This window comes from Lissotriton helveticus (assembly GCF_964261635.1).
Source record: "Lissotriton helveticus chromosome 1_1 unlocalized genomic scaffold, aLisHel1.1 SUPER_1_unloc_27, whole genome shotgun sequence".
Classification (NCBI taxonomy): Eukaryota; Metazoa; Chordata; class Amphibia; order Caudata; family Salamandridae; genus Lissotriton; species Lissotriton helveticus.
In genome coordinates this window covers 1,194,819-1,210,298 of record NW_027611667.1, presented here as the reverse complement: position 1 = coordinate 1,210,298, position 15,480 = coordinate 1,194,819, and positions in this window count along the sequence as shown.

Below are 15,480 nucleotides of genomic sequence, written 5' to 3'. Positions count from 1 at the left end.
TTAAAGTGAAGTAACATGTCTTACCCCTCTAGAGGGGTGGAATGCCATCCCCGTCGCCAGAACTGGCGAGGGGATGGTATTCCAAAGCGTATGACACCTTACACGACATGTTTTGATAAAGCCAAACCAGAGTTGCTAAATAACCGCGAGGATTATAAGGCACTTAATAGTATATGGTATGGCATTATCCTGAAACAGCTTAGGGATTTGTTCCCGACGGCTGCAGACAGGCTCAGCTCATGCTAGAGCTCCATCTCACATAAAAACCATGCACCCAGCCTCCAGGATTGGTGAGGCCTGTCTATAGGAGTGGCTCACAGGTTTACATGTGTCCAGATATAGGTTTAGACATAGGTATACTATATCTAAGCAAGGGGTGTGTACACCACCTTACCCCAGCTGAGTGATCAGCCAGTTGTGTCAATTTAAGAACCAGCCAGGGGTGGCAAAAGATATGCTGCAGCCCCTGGTAGGCCTTAGTGGCTCCTGTGCCCTGTGCACCTATAGTGCTTTCTACAGGGGCTGACAAGGAGTCCATTTCCAATTGGTATGTGCCTATAGCACATGTGTCATTAATTTAGTGAGAGAACAGCAGGCTGGGGGTCTGATCAGCAGGCCCACAGCCTCAGTAGTCGAAAACCAGTGAAGCAAAAAGCAAAAAGTTGGGGTGACCATAGGATAGCAGACCCTACTCTCCTACAGTATGTGCCTATAGCACATGTGTCATTAATTTAGTGAGAGAACAGCAGGCTGGGGGTCTGATCAGCAGGCCCACAGCCTCAGTAGTCGAAAACCAGTGAAGCAAAAAGCAAAAATTTGGGGTGACCATAGGATAGCAGACCCTACTCTCCTACACAACCCCCCCCCCAAACGCAGGGACATTAAACTAACCTTGACCAGATAAGTCTTCATGTTCTAAGTGGAAGTACCTGGAGAGACCATCTGCATTACCATGGTCAGTCCCTGGGCGGTGCTCCACTGTAAAGTCCATCCCCTGTAGGGAAATGGACCACCTGAGCAGTTTGGGATTTTCACCCTTCATCTGATTAAGCCATAAGAGGGGCTTATGGTCTGTTTGCACCAGGAAGTGAGTTCCAAACAAGTAGGACCTCAACTTCTTTAATGCCCAAACCACAGCAAAGGCCTCCCTCTCAATGGCTGACCAACGTTTTTCTCTTGGGGTTAGCCTCCTGCTAATGAAAGCAATTGGCTGGTCTTGACCATCTTGATTAAGTTGTGAGAGTACAGCTCCCACCCCCAACTCAGAAGCATCTGTCTGAACAATGAACTGTTTGGAGTAGTCAGGACTCTTTAGGATAGGTGCAGAGCACATGGCCTTCTTCGGGTCTTCAAATGCCTTCTGACAGCTAACTGTCCACTGAACCTTTTTTGGCATCTTCTTGGATGTCAAGTCATTTAATGGTGTCACTATAGACCCATAGTTTTTCACAAACTTTCTGTAATACCCAGTCAGGCCCAAGAAGGCTCTGACTTGTGTCTGGGTAACTGGAGGAGCCCAGTCCTGTATGGCCTGGATTTTGCTTTCCAGTGGCTGAACCTGGCCTCCACCTACTAGGTGGCCCAGGTATACAACCTTACTCTGCCCTATCTGGCACTTTGTGGCCTTGATAGTTAGGCCTGCCTTTTGCAGGGCCTCCAAAACTTTCTTCAGGTGGATCAGGTGATCCTCCCAGGTGGAGCTAAAGACAGCAATATCATCCAGATAAGCTGCACAAAAGTCATCCAACCCAGTAAGGACTTGGTTCACCAACCTTTGGAAAGTGGCAGGTGCATTCTTCAAACCAAAGGGCATTACCACAAACTGATAATGTCCACTAGGGGTAGAGAATGCTGTTTTGGCTTTTGACTCCTCAGCTAGTCTGATTTGCCAGTAGCCAGCTGTCAGATCAAATGTGCTCAGAAACTTGGCAGAAGCCAATCTGTCAATGAGCTCATCTGCTCTTGGAATGGGGTGAGCATCTGTCCTAGTGACAGCATTGAGACCCCTGTAATCCACGCAAAACCTCATTTCTCTCTTACCATCTTGGGTATGAGGTTTTGGCACCAGGACTACTGGGCTGGCCCATGGGCTCTCTGATGGCTCAATCACTCCAAGCTCCAACATCTTTTGCACCTCAGCCTTGATGCAATCCCTGACATGATCAGGTTGCCTGTAGATCTTATTCTTGACAGGCAGACTGTCACCAGTGTCCACAACATGGGTACACCAGTCAGTTTGGCTGGGTGTGAGTGAAAACATTTGCCTGTGAGCCTGCAAAACTTGTCTGCAGTCCCTCTGTTGCTGGTCAGTGAGGCTGCCTGCCAAGGCTACTCCATCAACTGAACCATCATCAGGGTTCTGAGAAAGCAGGTCTGGGAGAGGGTCACTCTCTTCCTCCTGTTCCCCATCTGTGGCCATGAGCAAGCTCATGTCCTCCCTGTCTACAAATGCTTTCAAGCGATTCACATGGATTACCCTGTGAGGGCTCCTGGGTGTTCCAAAGTCTACCAAGTAGGTGACTTCCCCTTTCTTCTCAATAATAGGATAGGGTCCACTCCATTTGTCTTGGAGTGCTGCTGGAGCCACTGGCTCCAGTACCCATACCTTCTGTCCTGGTTGGAACTCTACCAGCACAGCCTTTTGGTCATGCCAAGCTTTCTGCAATTCTTGGCTGGCCTCCAGGTTTTTGGATGCTCTTTCCATGTACTCAGCCATCCTGGAGCGGAGACCAAGTACATAGTCCACTATGTCTAGTTTGGGCTTTTTGAGAGGTAACTCCCATCCTTCCTTCACCAAACACAATGGACCTCTCACAGGGTGGCCAAACAAAAGTTCAAAAGGGCTGTAGCCAACCCCCTTCTGTGGGACCTCTCTGTAAGCAAAGAGCAGGCAGGGTAAAAGAATGTCCCATTTCCGCCTGAGCTTCTCTGGTAATCCTTTTATCATGCCTTTAAGGGTCTTGTTAAATCTCTCCACAAGCCCATTGCATTGTGGATGATATGGGGTGGTAAACTTATAGTTTACTCCACATTCCTTCCACATTGCTTTTAGATAGCTGGACATAAAATTTGTCCCTCTATCTGATAGTACCTCCTTAGGAAAGCCCACTCTTGAGAAAACTGCAATGAGGGCTTTTGCCACCACAGGTGCTGTGGTGGTCCTTAGGGGAATAGCCTCTGGGTACCTGGTGGCATGATCCACTACCACCAGTATGAATCTGTTCCCAGATGCTGTTTGGGGGTCCATTGGACCCACAATATCAATTCCAACTCTCTCAAAGGGGACCCCCACCACAGGTAGTGGTATTAGGGGGGCCTTTGTTGTGCCACCTGACTTACCACTGGCTTGGCAAGTGACACAGGAGCGACAAAACTCCTTGACATCCTCTGACATGTGAGGCCAGTGAAAGTGTGGAACAAGCCTGTCCCACGTCTTGTTCTGGCCTAAGTGTCCTGCAAGGGGAATATCATGGGCCAAGGTAAGGAGGAATCCCCTAAACTGCAGAGGTATCACCAACCTCCTGGTCATGCCAGGCTTGGGGGCTCTAGCCTCTGAGTAAAGGAGTCCCTCATCCCAATACACAGTATGGGTACCTTGGGCATCCCCAGCAGCCTCAGCAGCAGCCTGCTGTCTGAGGGGTTCAAGGGAAGGGCAATCTAATTGAGCCTGCCTCAGGTCTGCCCTTGAGGGTCCCCCTGTCCCCAGAAACTCAACCTGGTCAGGTTCAAGCTCCTCAGAGACAGTCTCCTCTTGGACTGCAGAATCAGTTTCCTCTGAAACCTGATCCTCAACCTGGGGCAAGGTGGAAGGCGAGGCCTTTCCTCTCTTGCTCCTTCTCTTGGGTTGTGGCTGGTCTATTGTCTCAAGATCCACCACTGGTTCAGGAAGGCACTTCTTAGCCTGAGCCCTTGTCATGGCAAGGACATGCTCTGAAATCCCTAGCATTTCTGCATGAGTCCTGTACTCCACTTCTGACCATGCTGAGCTTTCAAGGTCATTGCCTAACAGACAGTCTACTGGTAGGTCTGCACTCACCACAACTTTCTTTAGGCCATCAACCCCTCCCCAGGAGAAGTTCACAACTGCCACACTATGGGAGGTAGTGGAGTTGCTTGCATTGGTTACTAGGTAGCTCTCTCCTAGTACAATCTGCCCAGGGTCCACAAAGCCAGGGGTCACCATGGTGACACTAGCACATGTGTCCCTGTAAGCTTGAGCCAGTTTCTCATTTATTAAGGGAGTCTGCCTGTATTTGCCCAGGTTAGTGGGGCTTACTGCAGTGGGCAACTCAATGTCCACATCATACAGGAGAACTGCCTGTGTAGGGACTCTGACTAGGCCAGATCCTACTTCAATACCCAGGGTCAACCCAGCTACACCCTTGGACTGTGTTCCACCACTGCTTACTGTACTTGGGGTTGCAGTTGCTTTAGGAGCTGTAGTGGTGGGAACTGGATTTGCCTTGGTGCACTCACTGCCCCAGTGTGAAACTGATTTGCAGGTATTGCACCAAGGTGTCTTTGGACCTTTGTTCTTCTTCTTCTTGTTACCAGTTTGGGAACCACCCTCCTTACTATTAGTTTGGGGGCCTGAAGACTTCTGGTCTTTTTCTTTATCTTTCTGATTCTGATTGCCACCCTTCTGGTCTGTTTTCTTCTGGTCACCACCTTGGTTCTGGGGTTTCTGCTTAATCCTTGTTCTGACCCATTTGTCTGCCTTCTTTCCCAATTCTTGGGGAGAGGTCAGATCAGAGTCAATAAGGTATTGATGCAACAGCTGGTTTGTACAGTTATTAAGGATCTGTTCTCTCATCATAAGATTGTACAATCCTGTATAGTCTGAAACTTTACTTCCCTGTAACCAACCCTCCAAAGCCTTAGTGGCACACTCCACAAAATCAGTCCAGTCTTGAGTCTGTGCTTTCTGGGTGTCTCTGAACAACAACCTGTATTGCTCAGTGGTTAGGCCATACCCTTCAATGAGAGCACTCTTCAAAACAGAGTAGTTTTTGGCATCCTCAGGTCTAACTGTGAGGAGCCTGTCCCTCCCTTTCTCAGAAAAGGAGTACCACAAAATTGCAGCCCACTGATTCTCAGGAACCTGCTGTACCATGCAGGCTCTCTCAAGAGCAGTCATCCATTTGTGGATGTCATCCCCTTCTTTAAAGGGGGGCACAATTTTGGTCAGGTTTCTATTATCATAGGCCCTGTCTTTTTCTCTTGGAAAATTGCTGCCACCAGTGACATCTAAGCCACTTAATTTCTGCTCTCTTGCCAAGGCAAGTCTAGCTTGAGCCAAGGCTACCTCCTCCCTCTCTATCTGGAGTTTGACAGCCCTCATTCTGGCCCTATGCTCTAACTTTTGAGAAGCATTCATGCCTCTCTGTGATTCCCTGGAGGCACTAGAAAGATGAGAGTCCCCTGAGGGAGATCTCACTCTTCTGTTGCCTGGGGGAATCATGTGTTGGGTCCTGGGGAGGTGCTGGCCCTCTCCATTCCCCAGTAGGTCCAAGTTGGCCTGGCTAAGCCTACCAACTGGAACCTGGCTACCCTGATCCTGTACTCCTAAGTCCTCAGCATCTGAGTCCTCATCCAAGTCATCATCATCCTCTTCTTCAAGGGGATCAACTGCAGGGGGGTTCCCTCCAGTTCCTGTATCTAGGGAAGCTGCTTTTGCCTTCTCTAAGTCATCCTGTTCTAGGATTTCTACCAGGATTAGGCAGGTGGGGCTTCTGCCCCTTTTTAACCCTCTTGCTTTGCACAAGGCAATCAAGTCTCTGCGGGTTAGTTTGTCATATCCAAAAGTTGCCTGGGTAGGGTCAACTGTCACAGGACTAGACCCTGAGGCCTTTCCTGTGTCAGACATGGTTACTAGTGAGGTGTAAGTGGTGCACTTACCTACACTAAGTGTTTTCCTACTGGACCTTGCTAGTGAGTTGTAGTCAGGGGTGTGCTACTCCCTTCAACCTACAACTACTAAGTTCAGTAGAACTTAATATGCTAAGCTTTTGATTTTATATGTACCTAGAGGTACTTGATGTGATCTTTCAATTTGATATAAAGATTGCAATGGTAAAACAACAGCAAGCTCAAATCCGCACCGCTGCTCACCAATGTGAGAAGTTGGCCTGGTAGGGGATGTTTCCAATTCTGGAACCACCTACTACCTGACCAAACAATCCCTTATGGTGTCTGGTTGTAAGTCAACCTTATTAGACAAGCTATCCTAGGGGTAGCATGGACTAAGCAGCCTAAAGGCTTAACTTAAGAGGTCGTGTTAAGCGAGCTGTTTTACCACATACAATCCTGTAATACCAAATGAAAGGACACCACACAAGTATATATTATAAAAATATATGTGTTTATTACTAAAAACAATCCCCAGTATTCTTTATGAATAAAGGGGCACAAGCGTTAAATCAAAAGCACTGTTTAAACATACAAGTTGCACAATTATGGATGAGGGCGGGTGGCCACTCAAACCATATACTAAACAAGTGGTATAAGAAAGGCCACTCGAGCAGTGGTTAGGCCTAGGGCCTAGGGAATCGCTGGGAGCAGTCAGGACAAGCAATGCTGAAGTCGGGAATGGCCCTCGGGATTCGGGAGATGTGCGGAAAGCGCACGCATGCACCAATGTTAACCAATGGTGCGTAAAAGTCAAAGAGTTAAAGTTTAAGGACACTTCCGCTGAACCTAGAGGAACAAAACTTAACACACAGACCCTAGAGGTGTGCACCAGTGTGGGAACACCGGCGGAGCAAAGTTACCTCACCCACAGGAAGTGGGTGCACAGGGTCGAAGTGGCGTCGGGTTTTGACACGCAGGCTCTTGGTGCTTGAAGCTGAAAGGGCTGCAGGCAGGGTGAAGACGAAGTGTCCGGTGGAGTCCAAGGGTGGACTCAAGTTGTAGAGTACCTGAAAGCAGAGGGGACAGAGTCTGGGTCACTCAGCAGTGACCAGGGTGGAACCAGGACGGAACCAGGCAATGTCGGGCGCAATCAGGTGGTCGTCGAGGAGCTTCTCTCCGCTGTCACGTGGGCTCTGGGGCATCTGCGACGTCCAGGAGCAGGTCACGATCTGTCCCATGCAGGCTCTCACCGTCGGTGCAGTCGGCTTCAAGTTTGGAGCAAACAAGCCTTGGTAAGAGCAATCCACGCAGGATCGGAAGATTGCTTCTCACTCGGACCAGGAAGGTCAGAGTCGGGGCTCCTTTTCAGGGGAGCTGGTGTGGATCTGGAGCAACCAGAATCACAAGTCTTCTTAGGTAGTTCGTCGGCACAGGGACCACAAGCCAGCTGGCAAGTGACCGGGCCAACGCGTTGAGCCAAATCGTGCCAAAGGGCCCCACGCAGCACTCGTCGAGTGTGGAGGGCTGAACTTCGGCTCAGGAGTAGCTCAGGGTGGGGGCTTCTCAAACCCCGGTGTACAGCTTCGAGGGTCACTCGTGGGCTGCACGGTCAGCGTCTCGTGGTCACTTCAAGATGGCGTGCCCCACGCTTCCGGTCGCCTCCACGGGTCTCAGCTTTGCAGGGACTGTGGATCGGGCTGTTAGAAGCTGGGCAGGCTTGATCTCGTCGATCTCAGTCGCTCGGGTTCCGGCAGGAACTGCAACTAAGTAGACGTCGAGGGCTGGATGGTGCCTGCTGCTGCAGGGTGGTCACTCCTTGACCACAAGGGAGATTCTTCGGGCTTCCACGTTGAGATGGAGGGCGAAGGGTCCAGAATATCGTTTCAAATGTTTCTTCCAGGAAATCTGATGTGCATTGGCACTGCTCCCACTCTTATTCGAATCTGGTGGGCGTGATTACCTGCTAGGTCCCCTCCTATGGGTGGGACCCAGGAAGTGGGTGGATACACCCCCTTCCTTTGATCCAGGCCGCCCTGGCACGAGGGCTGGAGTGCCCCAGAACCGGTTTGGCCGGATTATGCAAGGGGCAGCCTTGTGCGCCCCAGGCAGTGTCTGGTTTCTTTCAAACCTCCCTGCTACAATACACTATCTCCTTTCTGGAGGGCGGTGACACCCTCCTGTGACAGGAAACTCTTTGTCCAGGACCCCCTTGACTGGGTTTCGGTCAGCTCCAGGGGTCCAGACATTTGTCTGTGGCAGAGGCATCCATTTTGTGGATCTTAAGGCCTTTGGAGAAATCAACCGCATTAAAGTGAAGTAACATGTCTTACCCCTCTAGAGGGGTGGAATGCCATCCCCGTCGCCAGAACTGGCGAGGGGATGGTATTCCAAAGCGTATGACACCTTACACGACATGTTTTGATAAAGCCAAACCAAAGTTGCTAAATAACCGCGAGGATTATAAGGCACTTAATAGTATATGGTATGGCATTATCCTGAAACAGCTTAGGGATTTGTTCCCGACGGCTGCAGACAGGCTCAGCTCATGCTAGAGCTCCATCTCACATAAAAACCATGCACCCAGCCTCCAGGATTGGTGAGGCCTGTCTATAGGAGTGGCTCACAGGTTTACATGTGTCCAGATATAGGTTTAGACATAGGTATACTATATCTAAGCAAGGGGTGTGTACACCACCTTGCCCCAGCTGAGTGATCAGCCAGTTGTGTCAATTTAAGAACCAGCCAGGGGTGGCAAAAGATATGCTGCAGCCCCTGGTAGGCCTTAGTGGCTCCTGTGCCCTGTGCACCTATAGTGCATTCTACAGGGGCTGACAAGGAGTCCATTTCCAATTGGTATGTGCCTATAGCACATGTGTCATTAATTTAGTGAGAGAACAGCAGGCTGGGGGTCTGATCAGCAGGCCCACAGCCTCAGTAGTCGAAAACCAGTGAAGCAAAAAGCAAAAATTTGGGGTGACCATAGGATAGCAGACCCTACTCTCCTACATATATATTATAAAAATATATGTGTTTATTACTAAAAACAATCCCCAGTATTCTTTATGAATAAAGGGGCACAAGCGTTAAATCAAAAGCACTGTTTAAACATACAAAGTTGCACAATTATGGATGAGGGTAGGGGCCACTCAAACCATATACTAAACAAGTGGTATAAGAGATGCCACTCGAGCAGTGGTTAGGCCTAGGGCCTAGGGAATCGCTGGGAGCAGTCAGGACAAGCAATGCTGAAGTCGGAAATGGCCCTCGGGATTCTGGAGATGTGCGGAAAGCGCACGCATGCACCAATGTTAACCAATGGTGCGTAAAAGTTGTAAAGTTAAAGTTAAAGGACACTTCCGCTGAACCTAGAGGAACAAAACTTAACACACAGACCCTAGAGGTGTGCACCAGTGTGGGAACACCGGCGGAGCAAAGTTACCTCACCCACAGGAAGCGGGTGCATAGGGTCGAAGTGGCGTCGGGTTTTGACACGCAGGCTCTTGGTGCTTGAAGCTGAAAGGGCTGCAGGCGGGTTGAAGATGAAGTGTCCGGTGGAGTCCAAGGGTGGACTCAAGTAGAAAAGTACCTGAAAGCAGAGGGGACAGAGTCTGGGTCACTCAGCAGTGACCAGGGTGGAACCAGGACGGAACCAGGCAATGTCGGGCGCAATCAGGTGGTCGTCGAGGAGCTTCTCTCCGCTGTCACGTGGGCTCTGGGGCATCTGCGACGTCCAGGAGCGGGTCACGATCTGTCCCACGCAGGCTCTCACCGTTGGCGCAGTCGGCTTCAAGCTTGGAGCAAACAAGCCTTGGTAAGAGCAATCCACGCGGGATCGGAAGATTGCTTCTCACTCGGACCAGGAGGTCAGAGTCGGGGCTCCTTTTCAGGGGAGCTGGTGTGGATCTGGAGCAACCAGAATCACGAGTCTTCTTTGGTAGTTCGTCGGCACAGGGACCACAAGCCAGCTGGCAAGTGACCGGGCCAACGCGTTGAGCCAAATTGTGCCAAAGGGCCCCACGCAGCACTCGTCGAGTGTGGAGGGCTGAACTTCGGCTCAGGAGTAGCTCAGGGTGGGGGCTTCTCAAACCCCGGTGCACAGCTTCGAGGGTCACTCGTGGGCTGCGCGGTCAGCGTCTCGTGGTCAATTCAAGATGGCGTGCCCCACGCTTCCGGTCGCCTCCACGGGTCTCAGCTTTGCAGGGACTGTGGATCGGGCTGTTAGAAGCTGGGCAGGCTTAATCTCGTCGATCTCAGTCGCTCGAGTTCCGGCGGGAACTGCAACTAAGTAGACGTCGAGGGCTGGATGGTGCCTGCTGCTGCAGGGTGGTCACTCCTTGACCACAAGGGAGATTCTTCGGGCTTCCACGTTGAAATGGAGGGCGAAGGGTCCAGAGTTTCGTTTCTAATGTTTCTTCCAGGAAATCTGATGTGCCTTGGCACTGCTCCCACTCTTATTCGAATCTGGTGGGCGTGATTACCTGCTAGGTCCCCTCCTATGGGTGGGACCCAGGAAGTGGGTGGATACACCCCCTTCCTTTGATCCAGGCCGCCCTGGCACGAGGGCTGGAGTGCCCCAGAACCGGTTTGGCCGGATTATGCAAGGGGCAGCCTTGTGCGCCCCAAGCAGTGTCTGGTTTCTTTCAAACCTCCCTGCTACAATACACTATCTCCTGTCTGGAGGGCGGTGACACCCTCCTGTGACAGGAAACCCTTTGTCCAGGACCCCCTTGACTGAGTTTCGGTCAGCTCCAGGGGTCCAGACATTTGTCTGTGGCAGAGGCATCCATTTTGTGGATCTTAAGGTCTTTGGAGAAATCAACCGCATTAAAGTAAAGTAACATGTCTTACCCCTCTAGAGGGGTGGAATGCCATCCCCGTCGCCAGAACTGGCGAGGGGATGGTATTCCAAAGCGTATGACACCTTACACGACATGTTTTGATAAAGCCAAACCAAAGTTGCTAAATAACCGCGAGGATTATAAGGCACTTAATAGTATATGGTATGGCATTATCCTGAAACAGCTTAGGGATTTGTTCCCGACGGCTGCAGACAGGCTCAGCTCATGCTAGAGCTCCATCTCACATAAAACCACGCACTCAGCCTCCAGGATTGATGAGGCCTTTCTATAGGAGTGGCTCACAGGTTTACATGTGTCCAGATATAGGGTTAGACATAGGTATACTATATCTAAGCAAGGGGTGTGTACACCACCTTACCCCAGCTGAGTGATCAGCCAGTTGTGTCAATTTAAGAACCAGCCAGGGGTGGCAAAAGATATGCTGCAGCCCCTGGTAGGCCTTGGTGGCCCCTATGCCCTGGGCACCTATAGTGCACTATACAGGGGCTGACAAGGAGTCCATTTCCAATTGTGGTATGTACCTAGGGTACATGGAATCCATTTTACAGAGAGAGCAGATGGCCTGGGGCCCTGATTAGCAGGGAACCAGGTCAACTAAGTCAAAAAACCAGCTAAACACAGGCAAATAATCTGGGGTAACCATAGTCAGGTAGCCACCTTCCTACAGGGGCTGACAAGGAGTCCATTTCCAATGGTGGTATGTACCTAGGGTACATGGAATCCATTTTACAGAGAGAGCAGATGGCCTGGGGCCCTGATTAGCAGGGAACCAGGTCAACTAAGTCAAAAAACCAGCTAAACACAGGCAAAAAATCTGGGGTAACCATAGTCAGGTAGCCACCTTCCTACATAACCCCCCCCCAAACGAAAGGAGATAAGGCTATCCTTGGCCAGGTAAGCCTATATTGCCTGAGTGGCCATATAAGGAAGTACCTGCACTAGCATGGGTACCCCCTGTCTCATGGTCCACTAAGCAGTCCCTCACCCTTTGGGTATTAGAGGGTCTCCACCATAGGGAATCACTACCTTGGGTGTGTTTATGCAAAGTTAAAGGCTGGTTTGGATATGGAGTTTTGAAGTGAGGCTCTACTAAGTTAGGGCTTGGCTTCCTCCAATTATCTTCCACCATGTGTGCCTTTCTTTCTTTAACTGAGTTGCACTGTGCTCTCAGGGTCAACCTCTGGCTACCTAAAGCTGGAGGCTGGGTCCCTCTGTTTGGCTTGCTGGAGGGACAGTTCAGGTTTGGGCCCCTTGGGTCCCAGGTTTGGCTGTGCCCAACAGAATCCATCTGTGGGAGGTCCCTAACTGTTTTTAAGGGGGCTCCCTCAGGAGTTTTTAAAGTTTTCACCTCACTAGGGCTACTAGTTTTGGTGCCCCTAATCTGTTGATGGGGGTGCTTTATTTGACAGGGGGCCCTCTGGGTCTCACTGTCCTTCTTGTCCTCTGCAGCCCTGGGCTGGCTAAGGCAAGGGAGAGAGGGGCAGGTTACCTGCTCCAGACTGGGTCCCACCTGAGAAGGGTCCACCGCCATCAGAGGCTCTGTCAGGCCAGGCCTAACAACCTCTGGGGCAGTTCCTTCATCGGGGGTAAGATCAGTTCCCTGAGGAGGCTGATCCTGTCCTAAAGTCTGGTGAGGGGGAGATTTCTCTTCCTCCTCCATGCTCTCAGTTTGTGTGGAGTTATCCATCATTTCAGGTTTCACAACACACATGTCAGTTTGAGTTTGGGCTGTGGCCATCACAGCCCCACCAACCTTTTCAGGAGGAGACTCAGTTTGGGTTTCTGCTGTTATCATAACAGCTTTGCTATTCTGTTCAGGAAGAGCTTTTGCTAAAGATGGGGCAGAGAGTTTCTCAGCCCTACCAACCTTTTCAGGAAGGACATCTTGAATTGGGGCTGTAGCCATTACAGCCCCACTAACCTTTCCATTGGAATTTACCATTCTAGAATGGGTTTCCTGTTCAACCTCAGCCCAGGCTGAGATCTCCAAATCATTACCAAGTAGGCAGTCTACAGGCAAGTTTGGTGACACTGCCACTCTCTTTGGGCCAATGACACCTCCCCAGCTGAGACTTACTACTGCCATGGGATGATTTGTTTGGATTCCATCAATGTTTGTAACCTGGTATGTGGCACCAGGTAAAAGTTGCTTAGAGGGGACTATGCCATCAGCCACCATGGTGATGCTAGCCCCTGTGTCTCTAAAAGCTTCAACTTTCAAACCATTGATGATGGGTTCTTGTCTATACTTGCTCAAAGTATTTGGGCAAGCAGAGAAGTTGGCAAACCCCATGCCAGTCTCATAAACAAGATCATTGGGTGATGGGGACCTGGATAGGCCAGGGTCCACCTGAGCTCCAACAGTAAACCCACCCAGATTCCTGGGTGTGCTTCCACTTCCTGGGGGATTACTGCTGACAGTAACAGGAGGTGTTGAAGCTGGCTTTGGAGGTATATTTTCTTTATTGTTATTCTTGGGACAACAGTTGTCTGTTTTGTAATGCCCAACCTGTTTACAGGCATAACAATAAGGCTTTTTCTCAGTTGAAGAAGTGTCTTGGGACCCACCCCCATTCTTGGAGTTTTGGGGCCCTGGGGAAGTCTTTTCTTTATTTTTATCCCCACCCTTATCTTGAGACTCCTTCTTCTGGTTACTGTCCTGATTCTTAGGCCGAATCCTGGTTCTGACCCACTTGTCTGCCTTCTTTCCCAATTCTTGGGGAGAGGTCAGATCAGAGTCCACCAGGTGCTGGTGTAAGAGCTGGTTCTGACAATTACTTAGGATCTGCTCCCTCATAATCAAATTATACAATCCTGTAAAGTCATGTACTTTGCTGCCATGTAGCCAACCCTCCAGAGCCTTAGTTGCACAATCAACAAAATCAGTCCAGTCCTGAGTCTGTGTCTTCTGGGTGTCTCTGAACTTCAACCTGTACTGTTCAGTGGTTAAGCCAAACCCATCTATTAGGACACTCTTCAGGACTTTGTAATTGTTTGCATCCTCATGTCTAACAGTGAGGAGCTTATCTCTCCCTTTCTCTGAAAAGGAGTACCATAAGATTGCTGCCCACTGTTCCTCAGGAACCTGCTGTACCATGCAGGCTCTCTCAAGAGCAGTTATCCACTTGTGGATGTCATCCCCTTCCTTGTAGGGGGGCACAATCTTTGTCAGGTTTCTACTATCATAGGACCTGGGTTTCTCTTTAGGAATATTGCTGCCACCAGTGGCATCTAAGCCACACAATTTTTGCTCTCTTGCCAAGGCAAGTTTAGCTTGGGCCATGCTAAGTTTAGCTTGAGCCAAGGCTACCTCCTCCCTCTCTATTTGGAGTTGGACAGCCCTCATTCTGGCCCTATGCTCAGCTTTCTGAGAAGCACTCATGCCTCTCTCTGATTCTCTGGAGGCACTAGAAATATGAGAGTCCCCTGAGGGAGATCTCACTCTTCTGTTGCCTGGGAGAATCCCATGTTGGGTTCTGGGGAGGTGCTGGCCCTCTCCATTCCCCAGTAGGTCCAAGTTGGCCTGGCTAAGCCTACCAACTGGAACCTGGCTACCCTGATCCTGTACTTCTAAGTCCTCAACCTCTGATTCCTCATCCAAGTCATCATCATCCTCCTCTTCAGGGGGATCAACTACAGGGGGGTTCCCTGTGTCTAGGGAAGCTGCTTTTGCCTTCTCTAAGTCATCCTGTTCTAGGATTTCTACCAGGATTAGGCAGGTGGGGCTTCTGCCCCTTTTTAACCCTCTTGCTTTGCACAAGGCAATCAAGTCTCTGCGGGTTAACTTGTCATATCCAAAAGTTGCCTGGGTAGGGCCAACTGTCACAGGAGTAGACCCTGAGGCTTTTCCTGTGTCGGACATGGTTACTAGTGAGGTGTAAGTGGTGCACTTACCTACACTAAGTGTTTTCCTACTGTACCTTGCTAGTGAGTTGTAGTCAGGGTGTGCTAATCCCTTCAACCTACAACTACTAAGTTCAGTAGAACTTAATATGCTAAGCTTTTGATTTTATATGTACCTAGAGGTACTTGATGTGATCTTTCAATTTGATATAAAGATTGCAATGGTAAAACAACAGCAAGCTCAAATCCGCACCGCTGCTCACTAATGTGAGAAGTTGGCCTGGTAGGGGATGTTTCCAATTCTGGAACCACCTACTACCTGACCAAACAATCCCTTATGGTGTCTGGTTGTAAGTCAACCTTATTAGACAAGCTATCCTAGGGGTAGCAAGGACTAAGCAGCCTAAAGGCTTAACTTAAGAGGTCGTGTTAAGCGAGCTGTTTTACCACATACAATCCTGTAATACCAAATGAAAGGACACCACACAAGTATATATTATAAAAATATATGTGTTTATTACTAAAAACAATCCCCAGTATTCTTTATGAATAAAGGGGCACAAGCGTTAAATCAAAAGCACTGTTTAAACATACAAAGTTGCACTATTATGGATGAGGGCAGGGGGCCACTCAAACCATATACTAAACAAGTGGTATAAGAGATGCCACTCGAGAAGTGGTTAGGCCTAGGGCCTAGGGAATCGCTGGGAGCAGTCAGGACAAGCAATGCTGAAGTCGGGAATGGCCCTCGGGATTCGGGAGATGTGCGGAAAGCGCACGCATGCACCAATGTTAACCAATGGTGCGTAAAAGTTGTAAAGTTAAAGTTAAAGGACACTTCCGCTGAACCTAGAGGAACAAAACTTAACACACAGACCCTAGAGGTGTGCACCAGTGTGGGAACACCGGCGGAGCAAAGTTACCTCAC